This window comes from Rattus norvegicus, chromosome 8 (assembly GCF_036323735.1).
Source record: "Rattus norvegicus strain BN/NHsdMcwi chromosome 8, GRCr8, whole genome shotgun sequence".
NCBI classification, from domain to species: domain Eukaryota; kingdom Metazoa; phylum Chordata; class Mammalia; order Rodentia; family Muridae; genus Rattus; species Rattus norvegicus.
The window spans coordinates 128,935,311-128,960,290 of record NC_086026.1 but is presented as its reverse complement, the minus strand read 5'-3'; the positions used below and the strand labels follow the sequence as shown (position 1 = coordinate 128,960,290).

The 24,980-nt window shown below is 48.6% G+C and overlaps 1 protein-coding gene and 1 long non-coding RNA gene across 12 annotated transcripts in view; both read right to left on the bottom strand.

Annotated features, from left to right (window-relative positions):
• Positions 1–24,980, bottom strand: part of Myrip (myosin VIIA and Rab interacting protein) — a 167,050-nt gene that overhangs the window by 102,130 nt on the left and 39,940 nt on the right. Inside the window, exon 1 of one of the 11 annotated variants that reach the window (XM_039081686.2) lies at positions 8,800–8,946. The gene's annotated coding sequence lies outside the window, so the exon portion shown is untranslated. 11 annotated transcript variants of the gene reach the window in all.
• LOC108351802 (uncharacterized) lies at positions 13,040–22,834 on the bottom strand. The gene is made up of 2 exons (XR_001839581.3): positions 21,163–22,834; positions 13,040–20,631 (listed from the first exon to the last, which is right to left on the bottom strand). It is a non-coding gene; the product is annotated as an uncharacterized LOC108351802 (long non-coding RNA).

The window sequence follows — 24,980 nt, the reverse complement described above, 5'->3', positions numbered from 1 at the left end:
ACACTGGATCTTCCACCCGCACTGCATTAAGCCTGGCTCTCCTTCAGTGACACCTAACATGGCTCCTGTTGCAGTCACGAGTGAAAAGCATCATCCGTGGCTAGTTCAAAGAAGCTGCAGATGGAAAGGAACTTCCGGTGAACCCCCCAAGACTTCATTGCTCTATTAGGAAGTGGGGAATGGAGAGGAGGCCACATTTCAGAAACCAGAAGAATTTCAGATGATGTCACACGAGAAGACCACGGTGCTCTGCTGGTCAAATCTCAGAATGAGTGGTGCTGCCAATCAAATTAACCATGAGCTGGTAGCACACACAGAACTGCGGTCTGTAAACCCAGCCTGTGCACCTTGTCCCCGCCCTGTAGGTAACACTGACCAATCAGAAATGCCCTCATTAGCATAGTTGGAATTGCATGAAGATAACCCCAAACTGAAAGGATGATGGCTCCAGAGCAAACTGCTGCAACCCCATTTTGCAGCAAGCAGCAGTCACACCTCAACACTGCATCTGTCGTTCTACTCTGATCTCACTTGGTTGGACCCTGTCACTGTCCATGGATCTTGGAGGAGTGGCACACTTCAACACTGGTTACTCAGGAAGTGCTGATGCTGAATCCAAACCCACTCCCTTGGAATGTGGTGTGTGTGTGCACACACACGTGTGTGTGCAATGTTTGCATTCCTACAACATGTACATATGTGGCCTTGAAGATGTGAACAAATGTTGATTCATGCAATGGACCATAGAAATGATCCCACACAAGTCCAGCCTCTGTGGGTCACCCATTATTGTCACTAAACACACAACAAAAGTGATGTAAGCAGGAAAGGAGTGACTTTGGCTCACGGCGTGAGGGTATAGTCTGTTACGGAGGCCATGATGACAGGAGTATGAACCAGCCGGTCACATGATACCCACAGGGAACAGAGTAGGATGAGGGCTGGGTTCGCCTCATTTGGCTTCTCTGGGATTCACAGACACGCCCAGAGGTTTGTCTCCCAGGTGACTCTAGATCTTAGGTGGACAATCACCGTTGACCAACATAGCTTGTGAGCCAGGGAGCTGGTTGTGCTGCTTACAAGAGAGGGGGTGAGGGGACAGTGACAGGAGGAGCATGTGACACTCAAAGGCAGATAGATCACCAAAATGCCCACTGTACTCACAAAACCCATATCCTCTCTCTCCCTCAGAACTGCCTACCTTCTGCAGTCCCAGGGCCTTGAGACTCCCGAAGCTTCTGGGCTTAAGTCCCTGGAGGAGGGAATGTTTCAATTCGGCAGAAAGAATTTTACTAATTTCTATCTTCTTCTCTGTCTTATGCATATGGTCTCATACAAGACTGAGACATAACTTTATAATAATATTAAACTGAATTTTTCTTAAAAGAAATCAGCCATCCACATTTCTACCACTTTAACACAAGCTATCTGCCCTTCAATTTCTTCTGCCTTCTGCACCATCTTGGTCAACAAAATGAGCTGGCAGGTTCTCTCCCATCTTCCCACACAGTGACTTGAAGTCACAGCCCACAACCAGACCCACAACCACACTCAGCAAACTTGGGACTCTAACACACAAGGCTCCCACTCCTGAGATCCACGGACACTAACGCCCCTGCATCCAGGGACAGGGAGGTCCTGGTGTGTGTGTGGGGGGGGGTTGGGGGCATGCCTTCTGTGAGGTAACCACACCAGAGCACCCCCATTCCTTTTGCGAAGCAGCTGCAGCCCTTCTCAGAAGAGGGGTACGTCTCTGTGCAGGCGGAAATTACATCGAGCTACAGCGAGTTATCCCACAAGCTTGGGCTCTATGGATCCCCAGTCCTCAGCCCATCACTGGCTAGGGGAGAAAGCCGTAGCCCAAGAAATAGTCTCCTGGTTCCCTCCTCACCCCCAAATCATCTGCCAGCAGGCTGATGGGCAATTTCACTCCTCTTGGATAGACACCCAGTGTTTGTTGTTGTTTTTAAAATAACAGAGCAGAGTTACACAATTGCAACGAGCTCCGGGGTCTGGACCTGAGGGCCAGCGACGTTACTACGGACAGGTGATGGCGTGTTTTGCATCCATATATTCTCCTCTAACCTGTATCACAACCCTGCAACAGGTGGACCACAGTACACATAGGCAAACCGAGGCCTGAGAAATCAAGTCACTTGTGGAAGGTCATACAGATAAAGGGTAGAAGACACTAAGAATCTCGATGAAGCATCAGCCTTGTGCATACTAGTTAAGTACTCAACCAACCAAGACACATCCCCAGTCCCCGAGACTTTTTTTCAAAAGAAGAAAAAGTCAAAGAGGGAGGAGAAGCCTGCCTGGGAAGCACGCTTAGGAAATCTGGCCTGCGATTTCAACCTGGACGTAATGTTCTTTAGTGTTTTGTAAGACTCCACTTCCTTCCAGAATTAACTTACCAGATAAACATTTGGGATTCAAAACCGAGTCAAGGAAGTGTGTGCATGACCTGCTCGAACCAGGAGAGGAAACGGCTGGGTCTGAGAGATTGTCATGTGCCTTTCCTCCCAACCTGACAAGGAGCAGGGACAACCTAAGCTGCTCACCTCCCTCAAGGCCATCTGTCTGTACATGAGGAGGACACATGCTCTCAGAGGGAAGACTTGTGTACCTCACCTCCTCGGAAACACAATCCAGAACCAGTCCCATCTAAAGGGACTTACGTAAGCTCACATGTAAGGCAACGTTGGGTGCTGACCTGGTTCCCTCAGTAGCTGCCTGTTGTTCCTCAGCCACCACAGGATATTCCATTCTTCTACACTGTAACTCTGCCAAAAGAAACACACAACACTGGAGCGGGTGCCAGCAGCCATGCTGATTTATGAGCCAGCCCTCGGAGCTTGACTGTGGGAACAGAGGTGCCTTTGTGTAACGCTGCTCCTCTTTGAGGCTCCGTGGGCCTTTCTGTGTTCTGTTTGACAGTCTGTGAGTGACAAGGGTTATGAGGAGACACAAAATGAGGAAGGGCTCTCAGAGCCAACAGAAATGTCTATTGCTGTGTGCTATCGTGTGACTTTGTCTCCACAAGCAAAATAGAACAATTGCTTGATTAACTGGCTCGTTCATTTATTTAGTCTTCATCTATCACCCTCTACCTATTCCTTTGAGACATGGTCTCTCTCTCTCTCTCTCTCTCTCTCTCTCTCTCTCTGCCTCTCTCTCATCTCTGTCTCTGTCTCTCTCTCTGTCTGTCTCTCTGTCTCTCTCTGTCTCTCTGTCTATCTCTCTCATCTCTCTGTCTCTCTCTCATTTCTCTCTCTGTCTCTCTCTGTCTATCTCTCTCATCTCTCTGTCTCTCTCTCATCTCTGTCTCTCTCTGTCTCTCATCTCTGTCTCTGTCTCTGTCTCTCTCTCTCCCTCTCTCTGCCTCTCTCTCTCATCTCTCTCTCATCTCTGTCTCTGTCTCTCTCTCTGTCTGTCTCTCTGTCTCTCTCTCTGTCTCTCTGTCTATCTCTCTCATCTCTCTGTCTCTCTCTCATTTATCTCTCTGTCTCTCTCTGTCTATCTCTCTCATCTCTCTGTCTCTCTCTCATCTCTGTCTCTCTCTGTCTCTCATCTCTCTGTCTCTGTCTCTGTCTCTCTCTCTCTCTTTCTCTCTTTCTCTCTGAATCTGGGGCTCATATTCTCCTTGCTGGGATGGAAGCCAGCAAGCCCGAGCAAGTTCCCTCTACTCCTTCTGAAGCTGAAGTGACAGAACATGAAGGAAGGGCCATCTTGCCACACAGGTGTCAGGACCCCAACTCTGACCTCCACTACTACACAGCCAGCTTTCTTAACCTTAACTCCCTGGGTTCGAGCCTTCAACAGGAAGGGTTTGGGATGGTCTTGAGAGGATGTGGAGAAGAATAGAGGAGAGGAACACTGTAACTAGATGCAACTATGATGGGGACGTGTGAGAGGCTCATGTTTCTCACACTCCAATCTGGTGTGTCCTGTGAGAATCCTGGGTATGCAGAGACCGAAGCAGCAAGTGAGTGACCAGTGTCTACTCCTGGTCCCCACAGAGCCCATGTCAAGAACAATGGAGCAAGAAGCTGTCCTGACTGGGAATAAGAGATCTGTGAGACTAGCTCTTTCTTGGTACCTTGTTAGGTGTGTAAGTGTGTTTACACACATGTGTGTTTATGCGCTTATATATGCACATGTGTTTGGATAGATGGATGTTCCTGTGTGTTTGTGTACATGAGGATGTGTGTGTGTGTGCGTGTGTGTGTGTGTGTGTGTCTGTGTGTCTGTGTGTCTGTGTAGGATAGAGGTCAACCTTGACTGCCATTCCCCAGGAGATGGCCATCTTATTTTTTTGAGACAAGGTCACCCACTGGGATCTGAGGCGCACCGATCAGGGCTGGCCTGGCTGGCCAAAGTCCCAGGGATCACCCTGTCTCTGCACTCCAGTACTGAGCTTACACGTGAGTATAACTACACCTGATTCTTCCATGTGGGCTCTGAGGATTGAACTCAGGTCTTCACGCTCGTGGCAAGCACTTTACTGACTGAGCAGTCTCCACAGCCCCTCTTTTTGTCTTTTGTGGTACTGCCTATCACAGGTATTCAGTTCGTGGTGTTAATGGTTTCACAGTCTTAGTTAACAGGACACATCAGCTGTGGATGGTGCTTGATGGATGGGAGCACTACCATTCACGAGGATGGGAGCACTACCATTCACGAGGATGGGAGCACTACCATTCACGAGGAGCACTACCACTCACAAAGATGGGAGCACTACCATTCATGAGAAGAACTGCCATTCACAAGGATGGGAGCACTACCACTCACAAGGATGGGAGCACTACCACTCACGAGGATGGGAGCACTACCACTCACGAGGATGGGAGCACTACCACTCACGAGGATGGGAGCACTACCAATCACGAGGATGGGAGCACTACCATTCACGAGGATGGGAGCACTACCATTCACGAGGAGCACTACCACTCACGAGGATGGGAGCACTACCATTCATGAGAAGAACTGCCATTCACAAGGATGGGAGCACTACCATTCACGAGGATGGGAGCACTACCAATCATGAGGATGGGAGCACTACGATTCACGAGAATGGGAGCACTACCATTCACGAGGAGGACTACCATTCATGAGAAGAACTGCCATTCAGGAGGAGAACTGCCATTCATGAAGAGAACTGTTTTCCACAGGAAGATGCTGACTCTGCTGCTGGACATCCATCTACAATATTTATGTATTGTTAATAAGCTTAACCATTCAACGCCTACGCTTTCAGTCTTCTACACAAATCACCTTGCTGGTAGAGTGGCCCTTTTGAATATCACAAAGAAAAAAACCTATTAAACTTCCCGAAGCCAACAACCCTGATACATGTTTTATTGCTAGCAACAGGGGGAAAATTGGTCTCACATAAGCTGTTAAGAATGGAAGCATTAATTAACTCAAAGGCTTATGGTGCATGGCATTCCCAGATGCTAAACTGGAAACGCTGTCAAAAATAAGTATCTGGGACTTGGGAAGAAGAACCAAAGATGCACAACACATCTAGAAACATTTATTCAATCAAATAAAAATACTGGATCTCTATGGGAGTCTAGCAGTTTAGCTGAGGGCTGTTCTCACTCTCCTGAGAACCCCATTTCACTCCACCCACCAGCTGGGAATTCTAGCTGGGAAGGCCGGAGTAAAACATCACAGATATGAAGGGAAAATGCTGTGCCTTGGAGCATAGCACAGCAAAACCTAGTGGGCCTGGGTCGTTAGCAGGAGTCCCACAGGCAAAGGAACAGGAGAAATGTTCAGGAACGTTGTGATCCAGGTTGGGAGAGCCGGGCTGCAAGCAAACCAGATAGTTAACAAAAGGGATCTGGGCAATGAGACAGCATCCTGGGCCCTGATGCGATCCCTAACAACCCTCGTGTCTGGGAAGCTGTGCCCAGATACTTTGATAAAAACACCCCAATGAAAAGCAACTTAGAGGACCAAGGGCTCATTGAGCGTACACTTCCGGGTAACTGTCCATTGCTGCAGGGAAGTTACAGTAGCAGGGACACAGCAGGTCACATAGATCCACAAGCAAGAGCAGAGAGAATCGAGTCCTGTATGCTTAGTGCTCAGCCAGCTTAATCAAGAGCAGAGAGAATGGATGTGTGCATGCTTAGTGTTCAGCCAGCTTAGTCAAGAGCAGAGAGAATGGATGCAAGCATACCTAGTGCTCATCCAGCTTAATCAAGAGCAGAGAGAATGGGTGTGTGCATGCTTAGTGCTCAGTCAGCTTAATCAAGAGCAGAGAGAATGGGTGCATGCATACCTAGTGCTCATCCAGTTTAATCAAGAGCAGAGAGAATGGGTGTGTGCATGCTTAGTGCTCAGTCAGCTTAATCAAGAGCAGAGAGAATGGGTGCATGCATACCTAGTGCTCATCCAGTTTAATCAAGAGCAGAGAGAATGGGTGTGTGCATGCTTAGTGCTCAGTCAGCTTAATCAAGAGCAGAGAGAATGGATGCATGCATGCCTAGTGCTTAGCCAACTTAATTAAGTACAGAGAGAATGGGTATGTGTATGCTTAGTGCTCAGTCAGCTTAATCAAGAGCAGAGAGAATGGGTGTGTGCATGCTTAGTGCTCAGTCAGCCTAATCAAGAGCAGAGAGAATGGATGCATGCATGCCTAGTGCTCAGCCAGCTTTCTCTACTCTCACACAGTCTGGAGCCCAAGCCAGAGAAATGTTGCTGCCCACTTTCAGGCCTAGTCTTCTCACATCAATTAAGCCAATCAAGACAGTCTACCTGCACACATAGCACAACTAAAACTGATCTAGATAATTCCTCAACTGAAACTCTCTTCCCAGGTGATCCTAGGTGCTGTCAAGCTGACAAGGAAACCAACCACCACTCCAGGACTCTGTGGCTTTCTGCCAATGGCACTAGACTGGGAACAAACAAGAGTTTAATTAACAGGAACTGTGTGGAGACTAAGATAATCCCACAGCCCTCACTTGTTTTAGAGTCACGCGTCATGTGGTCCAACAAAGGCAGCGACTTTGAGAACATAAGCAAAAGCAGCTGAAAATAGCATTTTTGGAAGTGAAGCGTGGGCTCCAGTTCTCTGCAGCCCGTGAGGTAGAGTCTAAAAACTGACCAGAGCCCAGACAAAATAGTCCCTGCAGTATATGGGCAAGCCGGGCCTCAGATGCTAAGGCCACGTGAAGCTTGGGATAAAAGGGACCCAGTCAGGCCACCTATCCCTGCTGAGATCAGGTGTCAGAGGAAAAGCTCGCTGGGACTCTGGTGAGAGAAACCAGAGAGGAGGCAAACATCTCATCTGGAAATGTGAGGATGTGGGAGCTCAAAAGCAAGGCATGGAAGGCAGAGGAAACTGATTACAGAGTCGACTTTTCTGAAACCAGTGAAAAGTGTGTGCGCCGTCAAACTATCAAATTCATGACATAATACAGTGTTAAGAGGGAACATGCTACCCATCCTGACGTATCTATCCTAACAACTTGACAAGGTCTAGAATCCCCTGGGAGACACACCTCTGGTGTGTCTGTGGAGGAGACTCTATGCTGAGATAACTGAGGTGGGAAGGCCTGCCCTGAGAGTGCCCTGGACCTATACAAAGGATAAAGTGGGCTGAGTACCAGCGTTCAAGTTGCTCTGCTTCCTGACAGGGAAGCCAATGTGACCAGCTGCTACCTCACACCCCTGCTGATGTCTCCTCCATGGTGGACTGGACCCTTAAACTGTGAACCTAAACAAACTCTTCTTCCCTACTGGCCACCACCCGGTGTTTTCCACAGCAAATTGACTAGTATGTTACACACATGAAAAGCTACACACATGAAAAATGATGGACCGTGTAGCTCACACCCGCGGCCCCAGTGCTCACAGACAGAGGCGGGAAGAGCAGGACTTCACAGCCTGTCTGGCTCCACAGGTGACTGGACTGGAAGTGTCAAAGGGGAGGTCACCAGAAAGGCTGCATGGGCAGTCCCCACTCACTTATTCCTTCACATAAATGGAACGCATGTCATGTGTGAGATACCGTGTTCTCCTGAGGCCACATATTTAAATAACATGAACCAAAGATGAGAGAATTAACCCTTTCAAAATCTAAAAGCTAAAAACAAAAGAATATTAAGGATTAAATGCAGAGATCTATAGGAAAGCTCAGATTAGCTCAGACACTTAAACTTAATGGTGTCTAAAATCATATTTCACTCCTGCCGATGGTGCAAAGATGGAGCCCTGGCTCAGTGGTAAGGAGTACCTCCTGCTACTGCAGAGGACCAGGGTTCAGTTCCTGGAATCCACACTGGGTGGCTTGCAACTGCCTGGGACTCCAGCTCCACGGGCTCTGACAATCTTCTGACTCTGTCAGCACCGGCACTCCTACATCCACACACCTACACATGCACATACTCTTACATGCACACACCTACATATCTACATATGTAGATACATATACACACTCCTACACATGCAATACTCCCATATGCACACATCTACACATGCACATACATATACACACACCTACATATGTACACACATTCCCACATGTACACATTTACATATGCACACACACACCTACATTTGCACATAGTCAGACACACACACACCCACTCACACACACACTCACATATGCACACATTCACGCATGCACACACCTAAATTTGTACATACACACACCTATACATGCATATACCCCATATGCACACACCTGAACATGTACATACACATGCACGCACCTACATATGCGCACACTCACACATGCACATAATTAAAATATAAGTAAAAATTTAAATTCAGGCCTACCTGACAAATGTGCTCCCATTTTCTCTATGAAAGTGGCATTTCTTGTGGGAAATTGCAACCAAAGATGGAGGATAAATTCAGGCGAAATAGGAACCCAGACAGGCATTTCCTTCTGACTTCTAGCCACCAGCTGAGCTGATTCTCATCTAAGGGCCCCAAAGAACTGGCATAAATGGTTATAAAATTCTGTTGCTGAGAACAGGTGTTGAGAGGGCTGAGTCAGAGCAGCGCCACCCACTTCTCAAAAAGAGAGAAAGAAATTAATTCTGCTTAGACATCAAACTTGAAAGCAGGGCCTTGGGGGTGTTTTAGAAGGGCAGCGAGTGAAGCAGGTGGGTAACACGCACCAGTAAAGTAGACTTTGAGCAGTTAGAAATCACAGGTTACAGCACATGGTACACTACAGAGCAACGAGTCTCCCCATGTAAACAGCCCTCTATTCCTCCGGACGCCTCAGCGATAGCCACACGGTTACCATGACGAACATCGAGACTGAAGGTCTGAAACAGGGAATGTCAAGTCAATGACTGAGCTGCAACCCAAAGTCAGTTCACGGCACACTAACTTCATTTCTTGTGGGACAAGTGAGCCTCAGAGACACCAGGGAGTCAGCTCTAGTGAGACATCTGAGTTCCTTGTTAGACATCTTAGGACAAGAGAAGAGCCATGAGCCACAGGCAGGGTAGGGAAGAATGTAATTTTCATTTGGATGTCTCAGCTCTCTGACCAAAAGGTGATGCATGAATGTGTCTCCTTTTCTAGAAAGAAAGAGAGAGAGAGAGAGAGAGAGAGAGAGAGAGACAGAGAGACAGAGACAGAGAGACAGAGAGACAGAGAGAGAGAGAGAGGGAGAGGGGGAAAGAGAGAGGGAGGGGGGAGAGAGAGATATGAATGTGTTTCCTTTTCTAGAAAGAAAGAGAGAGAAAGACAGAGACAGAGACAGAGACAGAGACAGAGAGGGAGAGAGAGAGAGGAGAGAGAGGAGAGACAGAGAGAGAGAGAGAGAGAGAGAGAGAGAGAGAGAGAGGGAGGGGGGAGAGAGAAATATGAATGTGTTTCCTTTTCTAGAAAGAAAGAGAAAGACAGAGACAGAGACAGAGAGACAGAGAGAGAGAGAGAGGGAGGGGGAGAGAGAGGGGGGAAGAGAGAGAGAAGAGAGAGAGAGAGAAGGAGGGGGAGAGAGAGGGGGGAAGAGAGAGAGGGGGGGAAGAGAGAGAGAGGAGAGAGAGAGAGGAGGGGGAGAGAGGGGGGGAAGAGAGAGAGAGAGAGAGAGAGAGAGAGAGAGGGGGGGGGGGAAGAGAGAGAGAGAGAGAGAGAGGTATCCAGTGTACTCCAGAAACTTGACTGATAAAATTGAAGGTTCTTTCATGACCCAACATCAACCTGCCAGCAATGCCCACCAACTCTCTCCTAGAAGCTCTCTCAGCATACCTGAGGTTCTAATTTCCCTACTGCTGATTTCAAAAGGACCAGCTGGTCCCCTGTAAGACTGAATCTTTTTTCTCTAGATGCTTTTTTAAAAGATGTATTTTACTTATTGTTTGGGGGCCAGGGGACTTGTGGGTAAGCATGAGTGTTGAGGTATCCGTGGAGGCCAGCAGAGGGCCTCAGACCTCTTGGGGCTGGAGTTAAAGGCGGATGTGAGCGGTCACGTTGAGTGCTGGGAACCCAAGTGCTCGTCTACTGAGTTGTCCCTCCAGCCCCTCTGGCTGCTTTTAAAAGCTTGGTTGACTTTGGTGTCTCTTTGCTTCACAGAGAGTAATCCAGAGGAAGACTGTTTTTATTATTGTCCTTGGAAATGAATGGACTTCGAAGGATTCTTGATTTTAGACTCCAACCAACTGCTGGAAATTCTCAAAACCCCTCAGCTGTTGCTCTCTGGGTCTTCCTTTGCCTGCCGGCTCCAGGCATTCCCTCTTACTCAGCTCCTTCACAAACTTCACATTTCTTTCATATGACTGCGTTTCGGTGTCATCCTAAATGTTAAGAATATGTGTTCTAGAGCCAGGAGTTGGCGGTGCACACCTTTAATCCCAGCACTCAGGAGACAGAGGCACTCCATGAGTTCAAGGCCAGCCTGATCTACACAGTGACCTATAGGACAGCCTATAGGGCTACATAGTGAGACACTATCTGGAAAAAATATATATACCTTACCAGTGTGAGGCCATGTCTCAAAACAGAAGCGAAGTAAAAAGTTTGTTCTTTGTTCTCCTTGCTATTTCTTTGGTTATTTACAAGTGAAATGCAACCCTTTGATTTGTTTTTTAGTAATAGTTGTACTTTCAAACCATTTAGTCCCATTTATTACCATAAAGAATGAGAGTATTGAAGATCTACCTGACAACCATTTCTCTCCTACCAGGGATGGAGTCTCTGTCCATGTGTTTATAGTTCAGTGTCAGACAAAAAAACCGAAAATTCCTCAGTGCCCTGCTTAGAAGGAAGAGCGGAGTCTCCACCACATCCCTCCAGGTGCATTATGGTAAAGTCTTTGCCAGCTTCTGAGCATTTACCCAACAACATCACACACAAGAGATGAGCATCCTGGGCTTTCCTTCCTGAACGTTTTCACTATGTGTCAAAGTGATATGTCTCAAAATTTAGACAGCATCAAAAGTTTTCAGTAAAATTCTCCCTACTAATTCTATTCTAGTGTCTAGTGTGCATCCATGAGTGTGCGTGTGTGTGTGCGCGCGCGTGTGTAAGTCAGAGGACAATCTTTGGAAGTCAGTTCTCTCCTTCCACCATGGAGGACCCAGAGGATGAACTCCGGTCACCATGCTTGGCAGCAAACACTCTTCCCTGCCGCATCCTCTCAGCTGTCCATCCCTAATTCCCTTCCAGATAGGCAGAGATAATTTTCACAGAATCAGGCTGGGTTTCCGTTTATCTTCCTTGGTGGCCCATCACGTTCCCTTTCTGGCCCTTTCTACCTCTTTCTGCATTTCTGTCACTTTTAAATGGAGTTTCCTCATGGCTCTGTCCCAAACCAATAAGCAGCAATTGCCCCCCCCAGGGAGAAAATTATGATTTTTGGTATATTCCTACCCTACCTTTATAGCATGATGTTCATGTGTCTGCGCATGCTTGCATGCCCCCCTCTGTGTGTGTGTTTGTGTGTGTGTACACACACTCACGCTCACATGTAAGAGGAGGTCAGAGGTCAATGTCGGGTGTACCCCTTGGTCACTCTCCACCTTATTTCTTGAGACAGGGCTTCTCACAGAACCTGGAGCTCATTCATTCAGCCTGATGAACTTTAAGGAAGTCAGGTGGACTCTGCTTTGCGCCCCAAGTTGCCATGATCCCTCACACCACATGGACACTGGGAAGGACACCGTAGCCACGCACCTTCTGCACCTACCAGAAACCATCCAGGCCAGACGTCCACTAAGCGTTAGCATCTACACAGGCGCAGGCAAACAGCCCAGCGAGGCAGACAGCTGCCGAACACTCTGCCCCTCCCCGCGCTCACTGTCTAATGAGGATTGACTTAAAACAGCTCCAGGGGACCTCGTTTTATTGCTAATAAAAGAAATCCCACCCGGCCCTATACTGCCCGGACATCGAACAGCTTTTTGATGATGAAGAATCAGCAGAAACATTCATTAAATGGTAATTCTAGGGGGTTGTTCCGGCGGCCATGGGACAGTGATCTTCGAGATGCGGCAGGGAACACAGGTGGAACGAAGCCAACAAAAGTTGAACATCTGGCATACGTGCTACCACACACGGTTTTAATCCCCAACCTACCCTAGGTCAGCTGTCACCAGCTCAGAGCTGTCCCAAAGTGAGGGTACATTTGTCCCTGTCACCCCCAAGGACAGCTGTGTCAAACAGCAGTGAGATGTCTCCTGTTTGCTTTTCCCCATTGGATGACACTGCCATGGGGGTTCTGGAGGGGTAACTGGGAAGTGGGATATCATTTGAGATGTAAAGAAATGGATGATTAATAAAAATAAAAAAAACTTTATGTGGTCAAACAGAAGGGCCAGACTTAGGAAAAACAGACCAGGTAGTCAGGAGATGGCTTGGTCTATAAAGAGTTTGCCGGGGTTGGGGATTTAGCTCAGTGGTAAAGCGCTTGCCTAGTAAGCGCAAGGCCCTGGGTTCGGTCCCCAGCTCCGAAAAAAAAGAAAAAAAAAAAGAGTTTGCCACACAAGCATGAAGACCAGAATTCCAATTGTTGGCAGCCACATATGTGTGGCGGCAAAAGTCTGTAGTCTTAGTAGTGGTGTGGGGGTGGGGAGGTGCAGAGACAGGTGGGTCCTCGGGACTTCTGGCCAGATGGCCCAGTCAAATCAGAAAGCTCTAGGAAGGGAAGATCCTGTCTCAAAAATAGATAGATAGATAGATAGATAGATAGATAGATAGATAGATAGATAGATAGATAGATGATAATAGAAAGATAGTAGATTGATAGACACACAGATAGATGATAGATACATAGATACATACATAGATAGATGATAGACAGACAGATGTGAGGTGGGTGGTCTGGGGAGATAGCTCAGATGAGAAAGTGTTAGCTGGGTAAATATGAGGACCCAAATTCAGATCCCCAGAACCCCCCTAAGTGCCAGTGGGCCTGGGAATCCACCTGGAATTCCAGCCTGAGAAAGCAGAGAGGGGTTCATCAGAGCAAGCAAAATGCTATCCGTAAGACTAAGGGTTTGGGGGTTGGGGATTTAGCTCAGTGGTAGAGCGCTTGCCTAGGAAGCGCAAGGCCCTGGGTTCGGTCCCCAGCTCCGGAAAAAAAAAAAAAAAAAAGAACCAAAAAAAAGACTAAGGGTTTGGCAGGGCTGCCCCACAGCAAGTCTGTTTCAGCACAAGGACTTGGGAGCTTCGGGCTTCTGGGAAGGTCAGTGAGTACTTCCTGCCGCCTGTGCCTTACGCACTATCAGAAGGAAGGAAATTCTGGTGGTAAGGCCCTGGGGTTGTTATTCTGACCTGCGCTTAATACCCGTTTCCCATCCCAAATGCATGAGGAGGCACTAAGTCCACATAGGCCGCTAACCCCATTATGGTTTACACGGGACTCGGTGCTATCTATTTGCTTAATCAATAATAAACAGATCAAACTGGGCGGACAGCATTGCTATAAAGAACGTGACCAGGGTGTGTTCCCTCAGACTCTACCCACGTAGATCATGTTTGCATTTCTGATGGACCAAATGTGAGTTGCTCCCTTGAACGCAAAGGACTGGGCGGCTGCCAGGACCCTCGGCAAACCACCTGGGTGGGACCACCGTAGCTCTGGAAGGCTTTCCCTCACGCATTGATGTTGGCTGTTCTAACTTAGGCATGGATTTTAAACAGAAAATATTGTAAAGGGTGGTGGGTCTTCATGGCATGCGAGGGTGTTTGTTGCAGTATTGTATAAAAAGAAGAATCCAGTCCCCAGCGAGGGATGGCCAAATAGATGAAGATACACACATACTTCACGGAGTGATGGAACACACTGTCTGGCAGGTAGGCCGTGATGGGTTACTTCAGTGCCGTATAACACCACCACAGCCATTGAGATGGAGTCCTGCTCCATGGAATGCTATAGAGGACAATGTATAAAACACCAGCATGGGGTGGAGTGAACTGCTCTCCCCTGGGAACCTCATGGCCACTGCACACATGAGCCGATAGCAACTACTGTTACCAAGGTCAAACTGGTTCAGTATTCCAGAGAGCTGGAGAGAGGGCCTGGTGCTTCTAAGCACTTGCTGCACGTGCAGAGAACCCAGCTTTGGTCCCACATGACGTCATCGTGTCTATAACTCCAGTTCCAAGGCCCCTTCACAATCTTGGGCACCAGGCGTGTTCATGGTGCACACACATATGCAAGCAGAACACCTGTGCACATGAAATAAAAACAAAGGCATCTCCTAACAACTTCCAGCAGAGAGACTGCAGCAAGGCTGCTGCTGCTGGCAGTTGATGGCTGCCACAGACAGGAAGTCACTTTTCTTTAAGTAGTGGCCACTGGCAGATTACCCATGCCTTAATGGATGACCCCACAACCATATGCATATGGGCAGCATTGACTGGACTCAATGGGTTAAACGAAATACACATGCATATACGATGTATACTTTAGCATACATTTTTATTGAAAACACACCCATCAATCTATTTCAAAGGTTTATTTTTACATGGGGAGTGGCACATGCACATGAGTGCAGTGGTGTGAGAGGCCAGAAGAGGGCGCCAGATCCCCTAAAGTGGACTCAGAGGTGGTGAGCTGCCTACTATGGGTTCTAGGAACCAAAATAGGCTCCTCTCTGCAAGAGCAGCAGCGTTCTTAGCCGCTGGGCCACCTCTCCAGCCCCTACCTACTGCTTTTGTTAAATAGGAAGGATTTATTTAGGCACATGATTTCATTATGTATCTATTATAAAATACACATGATAAGGCCAGGGAGGTGGCTGTCAGTAAAGTGCTTGCCTTGCCAGCCAGAGGGCCTGAATTTGATCCCCAGAGGTGACATTCGCTTAAAGCTGAATGCGATGATCTGGACTTGTAACCCCAACACTGAGGGGTGACGGGCAGAGACAGCAGATCCCCAGGATTTGCTGGCTGGCTGGCCCAGCCTATTTGATGAGTTTCAGGCCAGCGAGAGATCCAGTCTCAGGAAAATGAGGGGACAGTGCCTATGGAATGGTAACTGAGGCTGTCCTCTGGCTTCCACAAGCATGTCCACCATGTGCACCTGCACACAGACACACGTACACACACAAATGATACAGAGTGTACTATTTTTATTTCTTTAGTACCCTGTTCATCTTACAAAGGAGAGGGGTTAATAAAAATAGGATCAGGTGATAGAAAGAAGATACACTTGTGTACACACACATAATTCTTCATGCCCCCATACTACTCATGGGCAGAGGTCACACACACTCTTCATGCACACACACTAATCATCACACAGAGGTCACACACTTCATGTACATACACTACTTATACACAGAAGTTATACACACATACTTCATACACAGACGTGGATTGATGTCTATATGCAGGTGAGGGCAGGCACAAGGTAAGGCAAGGCCTGTGATTGGGCAGTTCAAAAGAAAGGTGGGGCAGAGTTTTGGAGAGTCCAGAGAGATAGAAGGGGGATGAAGAGAAGATGGAGGAGGAGAAGGATGACCCACCCCCCTGTGGCTTTAAATAGCCATAGGTAGTTGTGAAAATCTTATAAGGGATGGATAATTATAGGACGATTTGTCTTATCTAGGTGGGCAGTTTATATCAATAGCAATTGGCTCTGAGTTTATTGTGTGGAGTGAGAGTTTATTGATATAAATCTGATTGATAAATTATAAGCCTCTAAAGTTTTGATTTTACCGGGTTGCTGGGAATGTGAGCAGAGTCCACAGCAAGAGGGCTGAGAGATAGGAGGTCTCTGGATGGGACTGGTGTGGCAGCGACCCACCATGGGAACCAGATGGATGGCCACTGATGGGGCTAGTCATGGAGGTGCAGAGACTGCGGGGACAGAGAGTAGCAGGAGGTAGCGTGGCATGGTGTCTGGAAACATTAACCATTTGTTTAATATTTACTGCTACACACACACACTCTACGCACACATTACTCATGCAGTCACACACACACATTCCATGCACACACACACTAATCACACAGAGGTCTCACACACACATACACTTTTTGCACACACAAACTACTCATGCACAGAGGTCACACACACCTTAACCCTACTTCTAGCACAGGTCCTATTTTTTCTTTTTAGTTACTCTTCTTTCATACTATACATCCTGACCAGAGTTTGCACTCATTTCCTCACGAGAACCTTGGCAGCTCTCTCTGCTTCACTTCATCTTATTTCTTTACCATTCATCTCAACATTACACACACACACACACACACACACACACACGCACACACACACACACACACACACACACGCACACACACACACACACAAGGAAATGATCTCTTTAGGAATTATAATTTTCTTCTGTGTGAGTGTGCGTATACGTGTGTGTGTGTGTGTGTGTGTGTGTGTGTGTGTGTGTGTGTGTGTAGGCCAGAAGTTGACATTAGATATCTTTCACAATCACTCCCCATCCCTGGAGCTGGAGTTACAGGTAGTTGTAGTTTGCTCAGTGTGGGTGCTGGTTCTGAACCTGGGTCCTGTGGAAGAGCAATACTTGCCCTTAGTCCCTGCTGAGCCATCCCTCCTTAGTCGCTGCTGAGCCCTCTCTCCAGTCTCTTGTTCCCATCTTCACCCTTTGCCTGGTTTTCCACATAGCTGCAAAAGGCTCATACGCACCGTTCCCAAGAGCCTCAGGGTAGCACCCCTCTGGCTGCCTGCCTGCTGGAAGGCTCTGCTATGGGCCGACAGGCTTTATCCTGTTCAGGATGGGATGTTTAGCCTCTCCCATCAGACACTGGCTGAAGAAGGCAGAAGAACCAAGAGCTGACTCTAAGACTCATTAGACGGAATCTGAAATCTTAAATATGAAGTCAGAATGAGATCTGGGGGCAGCTTGAAGTTTTCTAGGGTCTGAAAATGACATTTTCCAAATGACAATCAGTGCTGATTAAAGTGACTTCTGCCCAGGTATGAGGACCCACCCGCGTCTAGAGCTCTAGCAGTCACTTCAGAAATCAGGTATGATAGGGCACACCTATAGGTAGAGAGAGGTGGGTCCTTGAGGGTTGCCGGCCAACTAGCCTAGCTCAGGTGGTAAGTTCCAGGTTCCGTGAGAGCCCGTATCTCAGAGGAAAAGGTGGAGATCTATAGAGAAAAAAAAAATTCCTGACAGTGACCTCTGGCCTCTGCACACAAATGCATATCCACCTGCATACACATGTGTGAACATGGGAACATACACGACTGATCGTAATGGTAGATACCTAGGATGCTTCTACAGTACCCAGCAGGAAGACCCACGGAAGTGGATGGGGTACCAGTATCAGGACACTGCCAGGGCCAGCCAGTGTGGTCAGCACCCAGACAGGGAGGCACCCCCTGTGGCAATGGCTCTGATGCGCAGACTCTACAGGACGCCTCTGGGATGCTACCGTTCATCACTGGCAAGAGGAGGGATATTAGCACCTTCCCAAGCCCCAGCATCTTCATCCTCTACGTGAGCAGCTGCTGACCACCACAGCAGCCAGTGCAAAAAAAGCACACTTTAGTGAGGGCATAGAGAGCTGGTAATCTCACGCGCAGGCCACAGTGCAGGAGCATGCAATTTGGTGGCATCTACTCTCACTCACACCCAGGAGCCCTGGGGGATCTGCACACAGAAGAAATATATCAACAAGACCACCACGAGACATCAGAAGAAGAATTAACACACACACACACACACACACACACACACACACACACACACACACACACACACACACAGGCTAGCTACCTCCCTAACTCTTGGGAAAAATGGATCAGATATCCATTGACCACTATATAATGCATGGTGCACACTACATGCAGCATGTGGACCAAGCTCAGAAACAAAACATGCTGGATCCCAGGCTGGAGAGAAGCTCAGTGGGTAAGGGCACTTAGTATTTTGCAGAGGTCTGGAGTTCAGTTTCCATCACCCACTCCTGGTGGCTCACAACCCCCTACAACTCCGTCGCCCTCTTCTGGCCTCTGAGGGCACTGCATTCACGTGTACATACACAGACACACATGATTAAAAGTAAAGTTTTTTTTTTTTTTAATGAGAAAGGGAAGGAAACAGATTCCAAAGAGGCTCCACTGTGAAATTCCATCTCTAGGCGCAAAGATGAACAGAATGAACTGTGTCCCCGAAGGTCAGCGGTGGCAGAATCATCCGAGAGGGGCTTCTCTCAGCCTGGGTGCTGGCCACACAGGTGTTTCCCTCTCCTATTCATGGGTGGCACCAGCTTCCTGCTTTCGCCTGGCACTGAGACTTCAGCTTCGCTACAGCCGGCTGGAAGCGGCAGCGTTCTTCTTGCTCCTTAATTCTTCCAGTCTCTTGCCTTCGCAGCTCTGCCTGTGACTTAATCCACTTCAGGGGTAAAGTCATGTTTTGCTCCCCAAAAGCACAAACCCCGTCCCGTGGTATAAAACGAAGCCAGCCTTCCCTCCCCCACCTGATTCAGAGCAACGGAAGGCCCTGGGAGTGCCACTAAACAAACGTTGCTTTTGGAATAGTTAAAGGTTGAAGGTGGCCACTATTTAGTACTCTTGTCTATTGGTAATTACTTTCATTTTTCCTTTCTTCCTTTTTCCCTCCATCCCCTTTTCTCCCCCTGGGCCCCGTGCCTGCTCAGCAGGTCCAGAAGCTCTGAGATGTATCTGTTTTATTCTCCCGGCCCCTTTATCAGTGTGTTTACTTTTTCATTCTGAGACAGGGTCTTGCTGTTACCCAGGTCAGCTGTGAGATGTGTAGCCCCTCCAGGCTCCTCCCGCCTCAGCTCCCAGGTAGCTGGGGGTGACAGGCCAGTGACACCAGGCTGAGCTTGCATTTTCTTATTTCTCTGGCTCTCCCAGAGCCCCAGCCATCAACGGGGCTTTCCCAACTCCACAGGCTCTCTTTCTTTCATTGGCTCGTACATGAAGGGCAAAAAGAAAGAAAGGCCACTTTTTATGTCACTGGACCAATTCCAGTTCTGCTGATGACAGGACACCGTGTGACCCTGGTCACAGAGACAGCCACAGCCACAGGTACAGGACAGCACTGTGTCCTTCCCCTGACTGGATGGACCCAACTCAGAGAGTCTGGAGAGCTGGCCTAGAGAAGACATCTTGGGATTGTTCATACCTGTTCCTCATCAAAGCAGTAGGGGATGGGAGACAGGGAAGGACCAGACTTAACATGACAGAAGGCATACGGTCTTAGTGAAGACAAAGTACCAGCTGCCCCAGCTTACAGGAAAATGAGGTGACTTCTCTGTGAGAAGCAACACCTTACTCTTGTCCACAAGCAACCTGTCCCCATATATTCTTGAGTCATCTGGGTCCCGGAAAGCTGCAGTCAGAACTCTGTCCAGTGGGAGGCAGCCAGACTCATGCGCCTGACTTTGAATAGCCCCAACCACAAAAGGAACCATCCAGACGGTGAGCTGGAGTACAATCATGGCCCATCACGGTCCACCACGCCAAGCAAACACCAGACAAAGAATAGGTGAGAACAAAGACAGGACTAGTCTGTAATGACCTTTGGGCAAACTGTTTATGGATCCCTTAAGCCAGACTGCCTTTTATGCTCTTCACGGTCAAAGCCAACAAAGAAGAGGCGATGTGAATTGGCAGAGCAAACGTCAAGGTTCTCTTGACACGTTAGCCTTTGGCCCTGAAGGAGGATGAGCATCACGATGGCTTCTCTGACCGTCATCTCTGACTAGGACACTGAGGCCCTTGTCTTCAGAAAGGCAGGAAACATCACGTCTGATCTCTCACAGGTCCTTCCAACCATGACATCCAAGTGGCCAGAAAGAAGCACTAAGAAGTTCCCACGGCTGGAGGTTGGCAGTCGAGGCCATGCAGGCCTGCGCTTAGTTGCCAGGAAGGGCCAAGCGGGGTGACTTCTTCTCTGTGTTCAGCGTTTGTGCTGTGGTCATAGTGAGACCCACCCGGTGAATGCCAAGCTCAGCCAGGGCGCAGCAGCAGAGGGGCCTCAGGGCTGACACCCTGAACTTAGCTCAGGCTTGTCTCCTTAGTGAAAACAATCAACTAGAAATCAGGAAGGTGTGTGAGATGGGCTTGGGGCCTGAGGAGAGTCATGGTGGGAGGAAGAAGGGAGGCTGTGGGCCCCGGGTGTGGAGACCAGATATGGGCGGTCTGCTGGTCCCATGCTGTCTTCTAGAGTCTCAGCTCACCGTGGCACCTGACTGCACACACAGCAGGGGCCAATAGGAACATACCAAGTAGGGATCGTCAGTTAGGAGCTCGCAGCCCTCCCCACCATCTGTTACTTGGGGCCACCAGGTTATAAGTACAAATTTAGGTAGGCCATACGGTCAGCCTTCAGGAGTGCCCCTCCCCCACTAGCCTCTACCAACCCTACTGCCCAGATACTAACCCTTCGGGATCAGAAAGAGATCAGAATTCCCAGGAATTTGGAAAAAAAATTGATCCCTTCATTTTTTCCCCTCCCTTCCTCCTCTCCATTCACAGGTTCTTTAGCCCAGGATAGACCTTGAACTTCTCATCCTCCTGCCTCCAGTTACTGAACATCGATATTCCAGGCAAGACCCACCACAGCTCACTGATGCAGTGCTGAGGCTCAGACCCAGGACTCAGGGCACGCTAAGGAAGGCTTTATCAACTGAGCTGCGTTTCCAGCACCGGTAACCAGCTCCCTGCCCCTCACTAATTATCATATCTAAAAGTGCATTCAACCAAAGGACATATTCAATTACCGGGGATGAAAAGAACGAGGCCTCATAGCAGCATTTGATTCCTGGAACCAGTTGACTCGTACACACTTTCTGATGGCATCAGAACGGTGCAGTGTTCAAATCTCTTCGCAAAAACTAACAGTGCTACAGACTCCGTCCGGCACTGCTGCAGCCCCTTTAAGGATTTGGTCCTCCTCAATGTTTTGTGTCAGAACATCAGTCGTGAGAGTTGCATGGAGTGAATTTTGTCTGTAAACTTCTCTAATATTTATTCTCTTCACACCCCGACACTCACCAGCAGCTGAGGCATCGCCAAGTTTGAGTTTTGACCATAGTAACTGCTGTCTCCAGGAACACCGACCTTCACCTTCAACCCCACACTGCCTATGTCTCTATCTGGGCTTTGCTGACGCAGAGGTGATGAGTTCTTTCAAACCAGCAACATCTCTGTGCTCGCCGGCAAGCAGTACTTCACTCAGAAAGTTTGTAATGCTTCTACTCTCTTTACCTGACTTTTCTTGAGTTCTAGACCTGGGGGGCTTGGGAGGTGGGGAATGCTCATTTCCAAAAGAATTCCAGGAAGGATTTATATCTCAGTGCAGCCTCCAGCACCCTCTGCTGAGTCCTACACAACCCTTTCTCTAACTGGTTTTAGTTTTCCTTGAAGCAACAGATCTCCCACTCCCGCCCCGCCCCCGCCCCCGCCCCGCCTCACTGAGGGGGATTTTATTCTGCACACTCAGCTGTTTTGCTGACACCTGACTGACTGTGATTTACAGCCTGGTCTGCCTCATGTCCCAGTCTTTCCATGACCTGGCCAATGGTGATTCCATTGATGGTGGATTCCAACTGTCAACGTGACATGATCTAGATTAACCTGTGAGGAGAGTCTTGGTGAGGGACTGTCTAGATTATGGCCGGCCTGGGGGCATGTCTGGGGGGGGGGGCTGCTTCAGTTGCATTGATCATAGAGGACCACCCTAAAAGTGGGTAGCACCATTCCTGGGCTAGGGCCTAGACTGTGATGGAGGTTAACTGAACATTGGCGTTTGCTGCTTACTGAGCTGTGATGTGAACAACCGCTTCAAGTTCCTGCCTTGACTTCCCCTCAACAATGGACTGAAGCCTGGAATTATAAGAATGGTAGACCCTAATATGTATCTGTGTGTGCATAGAGAGAGAGAGAGAGAGAGAGAGAGAGAGAGAGAGAGAGAGAGAGAAGGGAAAAAAGAAGGGAAGGAGGGAAGGAAGGGAGGAAAGGAGAGAGGGAAGGGAAGAGGGAGAGAGGAAAGGAGGGAGGGAGGAAAGCAGGCAGGCAAGCAGGCCGATAATAACTGAGCTCTGACCTCAGGTGCACAGGGAGGCAGCTGCTGGCCCCATGTCTGTGGCCCACATCTGGGAACTAGACACCCACAGGAATAAGGCAGACTTCAAGGTAACTGCTGCCCGAAAGAGCAGAAGAGGAACCTGAGTTACTGCAGCTGAAGAAAGCTGCATTTACAAATGGCTCTAGGGAAGCTTCTCTCTGCTGCCCCTTGGAAGCCAGTTCAGTGCACACGCTATGCCAAAGAAAAGGCGGCCAGAAGGCTGGGTGCTAAAGGTCACGTCTAGAATGAGAGCCACTGAAGCTTTATCAGGGCTCAACAGCTGAGCTGCTGACATTTGCAATGAGAAAGTAAACAAAGCCGAGGACTCAGACCCAGAACAAACTGTTAGGAAAGCACTCCTAATGGCTGCAGGATCTCCCAAATGTCACCGCACATGGGACAGGGCACGGCACTGCTGAGACGCCTCTCTTCAACACTCGGGGCTCCTTTTCATGTACGTAAGGACACTCCTCTGAACCCACAGACACTCCAGAGGAAGATGTGTGTCTGAGATGTGGCATGAACTACAAATGAGGTCAGTCAAAAGTTATGTGGGGGTGTGGCTTAGTGTCAGGGCACTTACCTAGTGTGCAAATGGCCCTGGGTTCTAATCCAGGCTCAACAAGGAAAAGAGCCACGCTGTCAGTTCAAAGGTCATAATGCGTTAGTTCCGCTGCTGACATCAGAGGAACACGGAAGGTCTCCTTCTGTCCGGTGTTGCATGCAGCTCCCTTGTGAATGTGATGTGCACACGGCACATTTTCCCCTTAGAACATGTCAGTCAAGGCCTCTCTCGCCTCACAGATGACCCGACGATTAGACTAGACTCATAGGTGTGACTCATCTTGGCATATAAGGAGGGACTGAGTGCTCTAGGACTGAGGCTGGGACTGGGGCTCATTTGCTACAGTGCTTGCCTCGTATGTACTGAGCCCTGGTTTTCACCCTTCCACCCCACCTCCTCACTGCACAAACTGGGTGTGGTGTTTGTTATGCACCTGTAATCCTAGCAACCGGAAGGATCAGAAACTCAAAGTCACCCATCCTCCTCGGCTAGAGAGCAGATTCAAAGCCAGTAGGGGACAGGAGAGCATGTTCTAAAAGAAAAGGCAGGCATGAGAAGGCTCAGTGGGTAAAGGCGCTTGCTGTCAAGCTCGACCACCCAAATTTGATTCCAGAACCCACACAACAGAAGGAATCAATCCAGTGAGCTGTCCTTTGGTCTCCAGATGTTTAATGCAGCACAGGTGAGTACACACAGATACACACACACACACACACACACACACACACACACACACACAACACAAAACACACTAAATGAGAAGAAATATAATTTTTAAGGTGGACTCGCTCCAACAAAACACATTAAATAAAAATAAATGTCGGTTTTAAAAAGGACTCGCTCTACCCTAATGAGAGAGAAAGCTTCCTCTTTGTTTTTACAAGTCTTTTATTGCTTAATCGGGCATCTAGGGCCACACTGGCTAATCAGAGTATCGGAAAAGCTCTACATTTAGAACCATTTAAAGCACCTGGGTGTCCATGTTACACAAAGGTGGCGTTACTATCGTAAGGTACTTTATTTAAAATGTTACTTAAGGACGTTTCAAGGTGCAATCAATACAAAAACCATCAGGATATTCTGCAGTCCATATTCACATCTGATCCTTGAAACTCTGTGCATTTTCTAGAGTGCATTTGCTTTTTTGGCCTTGAATCACTTGATATGTGGACAACATGCACAGTCAAGGGCTACGGTGTCATCCACCATGTGTGGCTGCAAACCCCGGAACTCCCCGATCCCTGAGCACACAGCGGGCACTAGCCAGTCCGGCTCTGGGTTTCCAGGATGGTTCTCCTTTCACTCCTGCTCCAGGGTCCTGGGCATTGCTGCTCTCCACACCCAAGGCGGTGATCACCATCCTCCTTCCGGGGAGACTCTGGCTAGGTTTGAATCCGCCTCTCAACTGTGAGAACCTGGCTGTTTCGGAGCTTCAGTTTCTCCAATTTATGAACAAACACGAATGATGCCTCCCCGGGGGTGCTGGGAGAAAGTGGGGTTCTCAGCTTCCTCTATCAGCCACCATTAGAACGGCAAAGGGAGAATTACCACAAAGGATCTTCCCTCCTGCCCAGCTGCCAGTCCTGATTTGCTGTTGGAGACAAACATCGGCCTTCCTGTCTTCATCACTTAACCAGGATGCTCTCTGCTGCCCGACTGGTGTCTCAATCTGCCAGGAAATTTCTGAGGCTCCCCTGAAAGGGCCCTCTGCTTCGGTATGTCTGCCTTAGCCCTCTCCTAAGCTGGGCTCTGGAAAGGGTGGGGACTCTCTCATTTGCTATAGTTTGCAAGCAGGACTCCCACAGCCTCTGGAATCTTCCTCAAGGGCAAAGGCCTTTACCCATTTCCTAATCCCATTCTCCTCCCGTCCTGTGGCTCACTCCCCACTTCCCCAGGAGACTCCTGAC